Genomic DNA, 12500 nt, shown 5'->3' on the forward strand with positions numbered 1-12500 from the left:
GCCGGTATCTGCGCCGCTCTGCAAGGAATTCCTCTCGTACTTGCGCTAATCGCACACTCGCTGCATTCTTCTTCCGCTCTGCCTGCCATTTCCTGCGCAATTTGGCTACTAACCTCCTCTGCCTGTCCAGTCCCGGCGACCACCACTCGTACCCGTAGAACTCACGGCTTGCCTTAACACCAAGACACTCGTGCGATGTTCGCACAACGATCTCAGTGAAGGCGCTTGCTAGTGCCGATGCTGGTCTGTGGGACGGTAGGTAGCCCATGCGGGCACCCACCGTCGCGCGAAATCGAGGCCAGTCCACCCCACTTACCCGAAACCTCGGCGGCTCCCCTACCATCGGCTCAGCGCACTCTTCGACTCGTGAGCGCAGTGGTGTCAGTGTATACGTGATGAGGCGGTGGTCGCTCGACGACACGCCCACATGCACCCGCCAGTCATTTATGTGAGCGCTTCTAGTGGAGAGGGTAACGTCAATGTTAGACTCACCGTTTGGACCGCTGTATGTGAAGGGTTGGCCTTCCTTGTTGTTCACGATGATGTCACGGGACCCAATCATTTCCTCCATTGATTTGCGGCGATGCTCCGCTTCGGCGCCCCTCCCCACTAGATGCCGTCGTGGGCTATGCCATAGCGGCGAGTGGGCATTGACGTCTGCCCCGACAAAGATCCGTCGTCCTTCTTCTGCTGCTTGCAGGCTATCCATGACTTTCTCCAGGTGGCAAAGGTGTCCGTCTATGGGGTGTGAGTACTGGAAGTATGCGGAGACAACCGCACACTCCCAGTTACCCACCCGCACAGCGGCGACTGCGCAGTGCTCGTTGGACAAGTGCGGCAAGGCCGCCACACTAAACCGCCGCGATGACACGTATATGGCCGCCATGGCCGAGCTCCCGCTTTGTATTAAGGCCAGCTCTGGCTGCGCCTGGGAGTATTGTTCTTGTACAAGAACAACATCCAGGCGCTGCTCTCTGGCAATGGCCGGCAATTCCTGAGTGGCAAGTCTTGAGCCGTTTAGGTTGAGTTGCCCGATCCTGAGCTCAGCCATAATTTGTGCTTGCGACGGCCCTTTCCTCGGCGTAGCGGCGCGCTGGACATGCTCTTGACGCCGTAGTGTGAGTGGCGGCGTCCGTGCGGCCAAACTTGTGGCAAGTCGCGCACTGGGCTGTAGGCGCCTGGCATTCTGCTTTCTGGTGCCCAGTGGCACCGCACTTGCCGCAGGTCGCCGCTGTGGCCCGGCAGTATTTTTCCGGGTGGCCGTATTGCTGACACTTGTTGCAGCATGTCACCTGGACGTGGTCCAGGGCTTCCACCGACTGCCACCCGATATACAGGTGGCCTTTGTTGACCAGTACATCACGCAAGGCGGGCGAGCACTCTATGACGACGGTGGTGGATCCAGCTCTGCGCCCTCGGCGCTTATACACTTTCCCCTCCTTAGCGACCCTCTCGAGCGACCATTCTGAAGAGGCCCGCAGATTCTGATCGTATAGGGCCGCGAGGACGTCGTTTTCTGCTGGATCCCCGTCGAGGTCTCTCAGGCAGACTCTAGGCGACCTCCTAGTGGGTTCCGTGACACGCAGCGTGGGTGGGACTGCGTTCCGCAGCCTTTCGGCCGCCAAAGGTGAGGTGGTCTGGACGACCACCCCTGCGTTTCCCACCTTGCGGACCCTTGCCACCTGGACGTTTATTTCCGCCGGCTTAATAGACCTCTTAAGCTCGGCCTTGGTTTCTTCCGCGGTCTTGATCTTTCCCGTCTGGTCTCCAGCCGGGTAAAATGCCAGGACAGGTCCACCCTGTCGAATGGGGACCGGTTCAGCCTTCCTGCCCAATCGTAGGGCCGAGGAATAGGAGACTGGTGCTGTCAGGGGAGCGTCTGCAGCGGGAGCCCCTGGTTTAACCCTATGTTGAGCCTCCTTTAATTGTGCCTTTCTCAGTTTGGCCTGCAGCAGCTGTGTCTCCATTTCGCTCAAGCGCAGGGTGAGCGCAGCGACCACCGCGAGGATTTCCTGGGCGCTGCTAGCAATCGTATTTGTTGCCTCCTTGTTTAACCTTGAGGTGTGGCCGGTTACAGCGGCCATCACCTGCTCCAGCTGGCTGTGCACCCGGTCAAGCAGCTCCGCCTTGCTGGCCGAAGCCAGCGATTTAGAAGGGGCGTCATCATCGTCCGTCTCGGGCTCCGTAGTTTCTGGGTCCGGTCGTTCCCTGGGGTGACCCACATGCAGGCCCGCAAGGGGTGGCGCATGGGTCCGCGGCGACGCAGGCGCTGCAGCAGGAAGTGGTGGCGTCACGGTACGAGCCGGGCGACACAAACGAACAGCGTCCAGTGCCCGCCCTCGCTCTTCCGGAGAAGTCAAGGGGCGCTTGACGCCAGTCTTCCGCGCTGGTAATGGGGCATGGTGGGCACGCGGGCTCTTCTTCTTCTGGTGAGCAGCCGGGGTGAAGAAGTCTGACCCACTATCGTCTTCGCTTCGCGCCGATGCAAAACCCGAAGGAGGGGTCCGGGCCAGCGATGTCCGTGGCGCAAAGGGAGAGGCGGCCTGAGCCGCCTCTTCGGGGTTCATGATGGAGAACTCCAAGTCCGGGGCAGAGTTCGTGTATTGATCTTGCAAAAAATCAACAAAGTCCAGGTACACGTAACCTATCCGCTCTAGGACCCGACCGACTCAAGTCGGTCCGACCTACAGCAGTCTGTGCCCCACCGAGTGACAACTGACAGCTGTCAAGTGGCAGGTGTCAGCTATCAAAGTCAATGTGACAACGTCACTTGCCAAGCGCCACCACTGAGTGACAGCTGACAGCTGTCGAGTGGCAGCCGTCAACTGTCAAAGCGTCAATGTCACTTGCCTCGTGTACTTTCTAACCTACAAAACCACGTGCTCGCATGTGCGAAACACGTGGTGGCCTATTCTAACCTAAATCTAACCTACTCTAGTACACGGGAATGCCCTAAAAGAAACCTAATTAAAACAGCACAAATAAATACAAGTTAATAAAAGAGTAAACGTCTTTCCACTGTCTAAGAACGTATGCGTAAAATTATTCTAAACTAACCTAACTTAACTAATGGAGTCCTGTCTCGTAATCCCTGCGCTCCCGAGGGATGAACGTCCAACCAGGGGGTAGGCGGCGTTATCACAGGCACACTAAGCACTTTCACTTTCACGTAATATTAAAATATCCGAGGAAATGAATTTTAAGAGATCGAAAATTCGCGGAGCTCGCGCAAACACGTCCGTTCGCCGCGAGGGACAGCGGGAATCTCGTTAATCCATTCATGCGCGTCACTAATTAGATGACGAGGCATTTGGCTACCTTAAGAGAGTCATAGTTACTCCCGCCGTTTACCCGCGCTTGCTTGAATCTCTTCACGTTGACATTCAGAGCACTGGGCAGAAATCACATTGCGTCAACACCCGCGAGGGCCATCGCAATGCTTTGTTTTAATTAGACAGTCGGATTCCCCTTGTCCGTGCCAGTTCTGAGCTGACCGTTGAACGGCGGTCGTACAGAACCGCGCCGGTCGCGCACGAGACGAAACCGACGCGGCCTTACGGCTAGGAAGATCCGCGGAAGGCCGGAACGCGGGTCCGGATTCCGCCCGAGCGCCCCGAGAGACGCACGAGCATCGACCAGGCCCGGCACCGGCCGCATCCGCTTCCCGTCCAAACCCGACACGCCCCGGTCCTCAGAGCCAATCCTTATTCCGAAGTTACGGATCCAATTTGCCGACTTCCCTTACCTACATTATTCTATCGACTAGAGGCTCTTCACCTTGGAGACCTGCTGCGGATATGGGTACGAACCGGCGCGACATCTCCACGTACATCCCTCACCTGAATTTTCAAGGTCCGCAGAGAGTATCCGGACACCGCCGCAAATGCGGTGCTCTTCGCGTTCCGAACCATATCTCCCTTCTATAGGATTCCATGGAACTCGAACGCTCAGGCAGAAAAGAAAACTCTTCCCGGACCCCTCGGCGGCGTCTTCAGGCCACTTTGGGTTACCCCGTCGAACGCTCGCTTTGAAACGAGGGAACGATTGTTGAAACGGTTCCGCTGCCGGGTTCCGGAATAGGAACCGGATTCCCTTTCGCTCAACGGGCGTTGTTTGTCACAAAAGAAAACACGCCGCATCGACATAAGATCTCTCCTTGAGCTTAGGATCGACTGACTCGCGAGCAACTACTGTTCACGCGAAACCCTTCTCCACGTCAGTCCTCCAGGGCCTCGCTGGAGTATTTGCTACTACCACCAAGATCTGCACCGACGGAGGCTCCAAGCGGGCTCACGCCCAGACCCTTCTGCGCTCTCCGCCGCGCACGTCCTACTCGTTACGGCATAATGACGCGCGTCCGAGGAGCGCGCGTCCCACTTGCCCGTAACGGTATTGTATAGGCAAAACGCTTCAGCGCCATCCATTTTCAGGGCTGGTTGCTTCGGCAGGTGAGTCGTTGCACACTCCTTAGCGGATTCCGACTTCCATGGCCACCGTCCTGCTGTCATGAGCGACCAACGCCTTTCATGGTGTCCCATGAGCGTTTTTTAGGCGCCTTAACACTACGTTTGGTTCATCCCACAGCGCCAGTTCTGCTTACCAAAATTGGCCCACTTGGCACCGTCATCAGATCTCCGGCTTCATCGTTCGAGTAAGCCGGAGCTCTCACCCATTTAAAGTTTGAGAATAGGTTGAGGTCGTTTCGGCCCCAATGCCTCTAATCATTCGCTTTACCGGATGGGACTGTCGCTGTCGACGCCAGCTATCCTGAGGGAAACTTCGGACGGAACCAGCTACTAGATGGTTCGATTAGTCTTTCGCCCCTATACCCAGTTCCGACGATCGATTTGCACGTCAGAATCGCTACGGTCCTCCATCAGGGTTTCCCCTGACTTCGACCTGACCAGGCATAGTTCACCATCTTTCGGGTCCCAGCATCTGTGCTCGGAGCGCGCCTGCATTCACGGATTGGAAACGAGACGCCTCGGGAGTGCGGGAGGCCGACCGGGACCGGCGCTCCATCCTCCCTACGTTCACTTTCGTTGCGCCTTTCAGTTTTGTGACAAAGACAACTCAATGACTCGCACACATGCTAGACTCCTTGGTCCGTGTTTCAAGACGGGTCCTGCGAGTGCCCGAAAATGACTCATCGCAGACTGAGACGCGCACGGTCCGAGACGTCACGGCTGCGACAGCAGCGGCGCCGCGTCGCGGTCCGCGCTCAGGCAGGACCGCGACCTTCAGTGTGTACGGCGCGAGCTTGCGTCGGGCCGGACGCGCGCGAGGCGCGTGCGCGGTTCACTTCTATACCGTCCGACAGCCGGCCGGCCACCGTCGCGGTCCAGCGGAGGGCGCGAGCCCGCCGCTGGGCGAATCGGACGGCGCTCAAGCCGACGTCGAAGGATCAAGCCTCACCAGGCCCGGACACCGGAAGGATTGACAGATTAACAGCTCTTTCTTGATTCGGTGGGTGGTGGTGCATGGCCGTTCTTAGTTGGTGGAGCGATTTGTCTGGTTAATTCCGGTAACGAACGAGACTCTAGCCTGCTAAATAGGCGTCGTCATTTAGGTGTGCGCGACTCCGGTCGCGCAACTCACTGGCGGCGTATTAAAGTTCTTCTTAGAGGGACCGGCGTCTTCGAGGCGCACGAGATTGAGCAATAACAGGTCTGTGATGCCCTTAGATGTCCTGGGCCGCACGCGCGCTACACTGAAGGAATCAGCATGTTCTCCCTGGCCTAGAGGCCCGGGCAACCCGTTGAAACTCCTTCGTGCTGGGGATTGGGGTTTGCAATTATCCCCCATAAACGAGGAATTCCTAGTAATCGCGGGTCATAAGCCCGCGATGATTAAGTCCCTGCCCTTTGTACACACCGCCCGTCGCTACTACCGATTGAATGATTTAGTGAGGTCTTCGGACCGACACGCGGTGGCTTCACGGCCGTCGGCGTTGCTGGGAAGTTGACCAAACTTGATCATTTAGAGGAAGTAAAAGTCGTAACAAGGTTTCCGTAGGGGAACCTGCGGAAGGATCATTAACGTACCGCGTACGCACATGTTTGCGTTTGCGCGTGCTCGTGTTGTCAGAGACGCACCGATCTAACCTCACTCACTCACTCACTCACTCACTCACTCGCTCACTCGTACCACCCAACAAAACGACAACGCATGTGCACAACAAAAAACGAGAAAACGAAAACCATTACCCTGGACGGTGGATCACTTGGCTCGCGGGTCGATGAAGAACGCAGTTAACTGCGCGTCATAGTGTGAACTGCAGGACACATTTGAACATCGACATTTCGAACGTACATTTCGGTCCGTGGAGAAACATCCAGGACCACTCCTGTCTGAGGGCCGGCTGCATAAATACACACACCACACTGTCCACACAGTGCGACACGTGGCGCGTCCGGTGCAGTGCGTGCGTGCGCCGTTCGACGAGAGTGTCTCTCGATCGGCGGCGGCGCACGCGCTCCGCAGGTCCGCTCAAAAATATCACACGTGTGTGCGTGTGCGTGCGTCCGTGCGCGCTCGTCCCACCGACCCTTCCGTTTACGGTGAATCTGTGGCGACGTACGCGCGCACGTGTACGTGCGTGCCGCTGACGCGCACGCGTAGGCGGACTCGACGTCCGGACTCGCGCGGCGGCGCCGTGCGCTCTCGCGGCGCGCCCCTCTCGCCTCGCGGCGGGGGAGCGCGCTCGCGTGCGCGAACGGCGCCGTCGAGCCGACGGATATCGCGTCTGCCTCCACTTTTATCGTTGGCCTCAGATCAGGGAGGATCACCCGCCGAATTTAAGCATATTAGTAAGCGGAGGAAAAGAAACTAACCAGGATTTCGTCAGTAGCGGCGAGCGAACGCGAATCAGCCCAGCACTGAATCGCGCGGCTTTAACGGTCGCGGGAGATGTGGTGTTCGGGAGGTTCCGCTATCTCGCCGTCGCCGCTCCCGTCAAAGTTCGTCTTGAACGGGGCCGCTTTCCCGTAGAGGGTGCCAGGCCCGTAGCGACGGAGCGAGGCGGCGAGAGGGACGCTCCTCAGAGTCGGGTTGCTTGAGAGTGCAGCCCTAAGTGGGTGGTAAACTCCATCTAAGGCTAAATATTACCGCGAGACCGATAGCGAACAAGTACCGTGAGGGAAAGTTGAAAAGAACTTTGAAGAGAGAGTTCAAGAGTACGTGAAACCGTTCAGGGGTAAACCTGCGAAACTCGAATGAACGAACGGAGAGATTCATCGACATCCGACGGCGCGCGGGCGCGCGAGCCCGCCGCTGGGCGAATCGGACGGCGCTCAAGCCGACGTCGAACGGGTCGCGATGCATTACTGAGAGAGAAGTGCACGACGCCGACGGTACTGGACGGACGCGACCCGTGCCGCGCCGCGGCACCCGCGAGGGGGCACGCGCGCGACATCGAGGCGCGCGCCCGCGCGCCGTCGGATGTCGATGAATCTCTCCGTTCGTTCATTCGAGTTTCGCAGGTTTACCCCTGAACGGTTTCACGTACTCTTGAACTCTCTCTTCAAAGTTCTTTTCAACTTTCCCTCACGGTACTTGTTCGCTATCGGTCTCGCGGTAATATTTAGCCTTAGATGGAGTTTACCACCCACTTAGGGCTGCACTCTCAAGCAACCCGACTCTGAGGAGCGTCCCTCTCGCCGCCTCGCTCCGTCGCTACGGGCCTGGCACCCTCTACGGGAAAGCGGCCCCGTTCAAGACGAACTTTGACGGGAGCGGCGACGGCGAGATAGCGGAACCTCCCGAACACCACATCTCCCGCGACCGTTAAAGCCGCGCGATTCAGTGCTGGGCTGATTCGCGTTCGCTCGCCGCTACTGACGAAATCCTGGTTAGTTTCTTTTCCTCCGCTTACTAATATGCTTAAATTCGGCGGGTGATCCTCCCTGATCTGAGGCCAACGATAAAAGTGGAGGCAGACGCGATATCCGTCGGCTCGACGGCGCCGTTCGCGCACGCGAGCGCGCTCCCCCGCCGCGAGGCGAGAGGGGCGCGCCGCGAGAGCGCACGGCGCCGCCGCGCGAGTCCGGACGTCGAGTCCGCCTACGCGTGCGCGTCAGCGGCACGCACGTACACGTGCGCGCGTACGTCGCCACAGATTCACCGTAAACGGAAGGGTCGGTGGGACGAGCGCGCACGGACGCACGCACACGCACACACGTGTGATATTTTTGAGCGGACCTGCGGAGCGCGTGCGCCGCCGCCGATCGAGAGACACTCTCGTCGAACGGCGCACGCACGCACTGCACCGGACGCGCCACGTGTCGCACTGTGTGGACAGTGTGGTGTGTGTATTTATGCAGCCGGCCCTCAGACAGGAGTGGTCCTGGATGTTTCTCCACGGACCGAAATGTACGTTCGAAATGTCGATGTTCAAATGTGTCCTGCAGTTCACACTATGACGCGCAGTTAACTGCGTTCTTCATCGACCCGCGAGCCAAGTGATCCACCGTCCAGGGTAATGGTTTTCGTTTTCTCGTTTTTTGTTGTGCACATGCGTTGTCGTTTTGTTGGGTGGTACGAGTGAGCGAGTGAGTGAGTGAGTGAGTGAGTGAGTGAGGTTAGATCGGTGCGTCTCTGACAACACGAGCACGCGCAAACGCAAACATGTGCGTACGCGGTACGTTAATGATCCTTCCGCAGGTTCCCCTACGGAAACCTTGTTACGACTTTTACTTCCTCTAAATGATCAAGTTTGGTCAACTTCCCAGCAACGCCGACGGCCGTGAAGCCACCGCGTGTCGGTCCGAAGACCTCACTAAATCATTCAATCGGTAGTAGCGACGGGCGGTGTGTACAAAGGGCAGGGACTTAATCATCGCGGGCTTATGACCCGCGATTACTAGGAATTCCTCGTTTATGGGGGATAATTGCAAACCCCAATCCCCAGCACGAAGGAGTTTCAACGGGTTGCCCGGGCCTCTAGGCCAGGGAGAACATGCTGATTCCTTCAGTGTAGCGCGCGTGCGGCCCAGGACATCTAAGGGCATCACAGACCTGTTATTGCTCAATCTCGTGCGCCTCGAAGACGCCGGTCCCTCTAAGAAGAACTTTAATACGCCGCCAGTGAGTTGCGCGACCGGAGTCGCGCACACCTAAATGACGACGCCTATTTAGCAGGCTAGAGTCTCGTTCGTTACCGGAATTAACCAGACAAATCGCTCCACCAACTAAGAACGGCCATGCACCACCACCCACCGAATCAAGAAAGAGCTGTTAATCTGTCAATCCTTCCGGTGTCCGGGCCTGGTGAGATTTCCCGTGTTGAGTCAAATTAAGCCGCAGGCTCCACTCCTGGTGGTGCCCTTCCGTCAATTCCTTTAAGTTTCAGCTTTGCAACCATACTCCCCCCGGAGTCCAAAATCTTTGGTTTCCCGGAAGCTGCCCGCCGAGCCATTGTAGTAACGTCGGCGGATCGCTAGATGACATATTTACGGTTAGAACTAGGGCGGTATCTAATCGCCTTCGAACCTCTAACTTTCGTTCTTGATTGATGAAAACACCTTTGGCAAATGCTTTCGCTGATGTTCGTCTTGCGACGATCCAAGAATTTCACCTCTAACGTCGCAATACGAATGCCCCCAGTTATCCCTATTAATCATTACCTCGGAGTTCTGAAAACCAACAAAATAGAACCGAGATCATATTCTATTATTCCATGCACGAAATATTCAAGCGGCATTTTGAGCCCGCTTTGAGCACTCTAATTTGTTCAAAGTAAAATTGTCGGCCCATCTCGACACTCAACGAAGAGCACCGCGATAGGATTTTGATATTGAACCGTCGCGTTAACGACGGCTCACCGACGATATGCTCCGCAGACGTGTCAGTATCACCGCGGATGCGGTGCACCGACAGCGCGGCGCACAAATGCAACTACGAGCTTTTTAACCGCAACAATTTTAGTATACGCTATTGGAGCTGGAATTACCGCGGCTGCTGGCACCAGACTTGCCCTCCAATTGTTCCTCGTTAAAATATTTAAAGTGTACTCATTCCGATTACGAGGCCTCGTAAGAGTCCCGTATCGTTATTTTTCGTCACTACCTCCCCGTGCCGGGAGTGGGTAATTTGCGCGCCTGCTGCCTTCCTTGGATGTGGTAGCCGTTTCTCAGGCTCCCTCTCCGGAATCGAACCCTGATTCCCCGTTACCCGTGACAACCATGGTAGTCGCAGAAACTACCATCGAAAGTTGATAAGGCAGACATTTGAAAGATGCGTCGCCGGTACTGGACCGTGCGATCGGCAAAAGTTATCCAGATTCATCAAAATTAACGACTTCGGACGCGAGGCCCTCCGTCGATTGGTTTTGATCTAATAAAAGCACTCGTCCCATCACTGGTCAGAGTTCTGATTGCATGTATTAGCTCTAGAATTACCACAGTTATCCAAGTAACCGAGTAAGATCTAAGGAACCAAAACTGATATATTGAGCCATTCGCGGTATCGCCTTAATACGGCTTGCACTGAGACATGCATGGCTTAATCTTTGAGACAAGCATATAACTACTGGCAGGATCAACCAGGGAGCAGATATTGATATTATTATCTAAGCTCTCTTCCCCCCGCCACACGACCCACAAACACACACCCACACTTCGTCCCCAACCCGGAAGCTCGACGGACACACGTCGCACGCGACAGGCGGGGGAGTGGGTGGTGGTGTGCGTGCGTGGCAGAGGGCCTCTGAAGCACGTGATCGCGCCACGGCTCCGGCGAACGGAGCGCGGCGCGGTGCCCGACATTGTGCAAGAAGAGCGTACACGACGCAATCTCACAGGACACGTCCTCCGACCGCACAGAAAAGTATGCCATTAGACACTCTCGCAGTGCTGTCGTCGGGTCCCAAAGAAACTTGAACGTTCTATGAACGAGACGTACATACCACACACGGCGCTCCACTGCTAGAGTGAAGCCGTAAGTGTTTTAACAGTGACTCTGCGGAAAACCACACGTGGGTCGTCGCCCGGAGTGTGAGAGACCGTCATCCAGACTCTCTGATTGCTCAATCAAGTTGGGAGTACACATTGTTCCAGGGCGACACACGATGCCGCCCCGCACACAGTAAATCAAGCTACCGACACCGTGGTTTGTGAATTTCTCGCCGTACGACGATTATACATACTACACGGGGTGTGGAAAAGCGTCAAACGCGATTCCGTCGGTTGCAACGCCGTTGTTTTTTTTTTTTTTGAACGTACGCGCGCGCACGCACCACGTTGTACATTCGTATATATACATACGTACACACACATATAAATTAATATATTAACATGTACGTACGTACACGTATATATTCAATTCAAACGTATCGCAAAAACACGATAACGCGCGCACACGCACAACACGCGCCGTGTCACGTCGACACCCGAGAAGAAAAGCGAGCGCCACCAGACTCTCACACAATCACCTCAAACGTCGACGCGCCACGACCCTGTCATAGTAGTAAACGCGCTGACGGCGCAATCTGTGTACATGTGTATGTGTTATTTTGAACGAATCAAAAAATCGAGCCGTTCGTTTATTGTGTGTCCCGAAAACGGGCCGGAAAAACATTTTCGACTACGAAAATGACTCGGAGGGGGGGGGGGGGGGGCGGGGGGGGGTGGGGGGCGGTCGCCGCCGCCGCGGTTTGGGGGGGTTTTGGCGGATGGGGAGGTGTTTCGTGAACAACTTTTTCTACACTTTCTACTCGACTAGTTGTTGTTGTTGTTGTTGTTGTTGTTGTTGTTGTTGTTGTTGTTGTTGTTGTTGTTGTTTAGGGTATTTACATTTTTAACCGACTTCAAAAAAAAAAGGAGGAGGTTAAGGTTAACCCAAGTGTTCTTAGTTAGGTGAAATGAAAAAATAAAAAAAAAAAACCAACAACACTACCTGTGAGACGCTATATAGAGTCGAAGTGAAAAAAAACTTTTTTTTTTTTTTTTTACTATTGCAACATGTTATTGTAACGTGCAACCAACAAATATATCTATCGTAACTGAAAAGGTGTGAAATAAATAAATAAATTAAACAAATAAAAAAACCCGACTGCATAAATTATACAAAAACTGAAAAGAAAATAACAAGCTCAGTCCACGTGTGTAGAAAGCAATTAGAAAATTAGAAAATTAGAAAACAGTCGGGACCTATTATTATATTGAATAGAATGATGTTCGTCTACATTTTTTTACAGGTCCCGACTGTTTAAATAATTTATTTATTTACACTGTACGATATGTGAAAGCATGAAATCTAATTTTATGCAACTGGTTACGAAAATAATGAAATTAAATTATCATAATAGTACAGCGGTGTATATCGTAGTATTTAACAAATTAACAAAACTTAACATTAGTTAGTGATAATAATTTAATAGGTTTAACCTTGGTAAGCACAATATTGAACGATTCACCACTATAGTTAAAAACGAAAAAATATGTGAAAAAAAAATCAAGAGCTTTTCAAAGTTTGTATTTTAATTTTTTAATAAAACATGACAC

At 54.4% G+C, this 12500-nt stretch overlaps 3 non-coding genes across 3 annotated transcripts; 1 reads left to right on the forward strand and 2 right to left on the reverse strand.

The window, feature by feature from the left end:
• Window positions 1-6203: 6203 nt before the first annotated feature.
• Window positions 6204-6360, forward strand: LOC128199071 (5.8S ribosomal RNA). The gene has a single exon (XR_008251772.1). It is a non-coding gene; the product is annotated as a 5.8S ribosomal RNA (ribosomal RNA).
• A 1962-nt stretch (window positions 6361-8322) lies between these two features.
• Window positions 8323-8479, reverse strand: LOC128199082 (5.8S ribosomal RNA). Its single transcript, XR_008251778.1, has one exon. It is a non-coding gene; the product is annotated as a 5.8S ribosomal RNA (ribosomal RNA).
• A 165-nt stretch (window positions 8480-8644) lies between these two features.
• Window positions 8645-10547, reverse strand: LOC128199007 (small subunit ribosomal RNA). The gene has a single exon (XR_008251711.1). It is a non-coding gene; the product is annotated as a small subunit ribosomal RNA (ribosomal RNA).
• Window positions 10548-12500: the final 1953 nt, after the last annotated feature.

This window comes from Bicyclus anynana, chromosome 18 (assembly GCF_947172395.1).
Source record: "Bicyclus anynana chromosome 18, ilBicAnyn1.1, whole genome shotgun sequence".
NCBI lineage: Eukaryota > Metazoa > Arthropoda > Insecta > Lepidoptera > Nymphalidae > Bicyclus > Bicyclus anynana.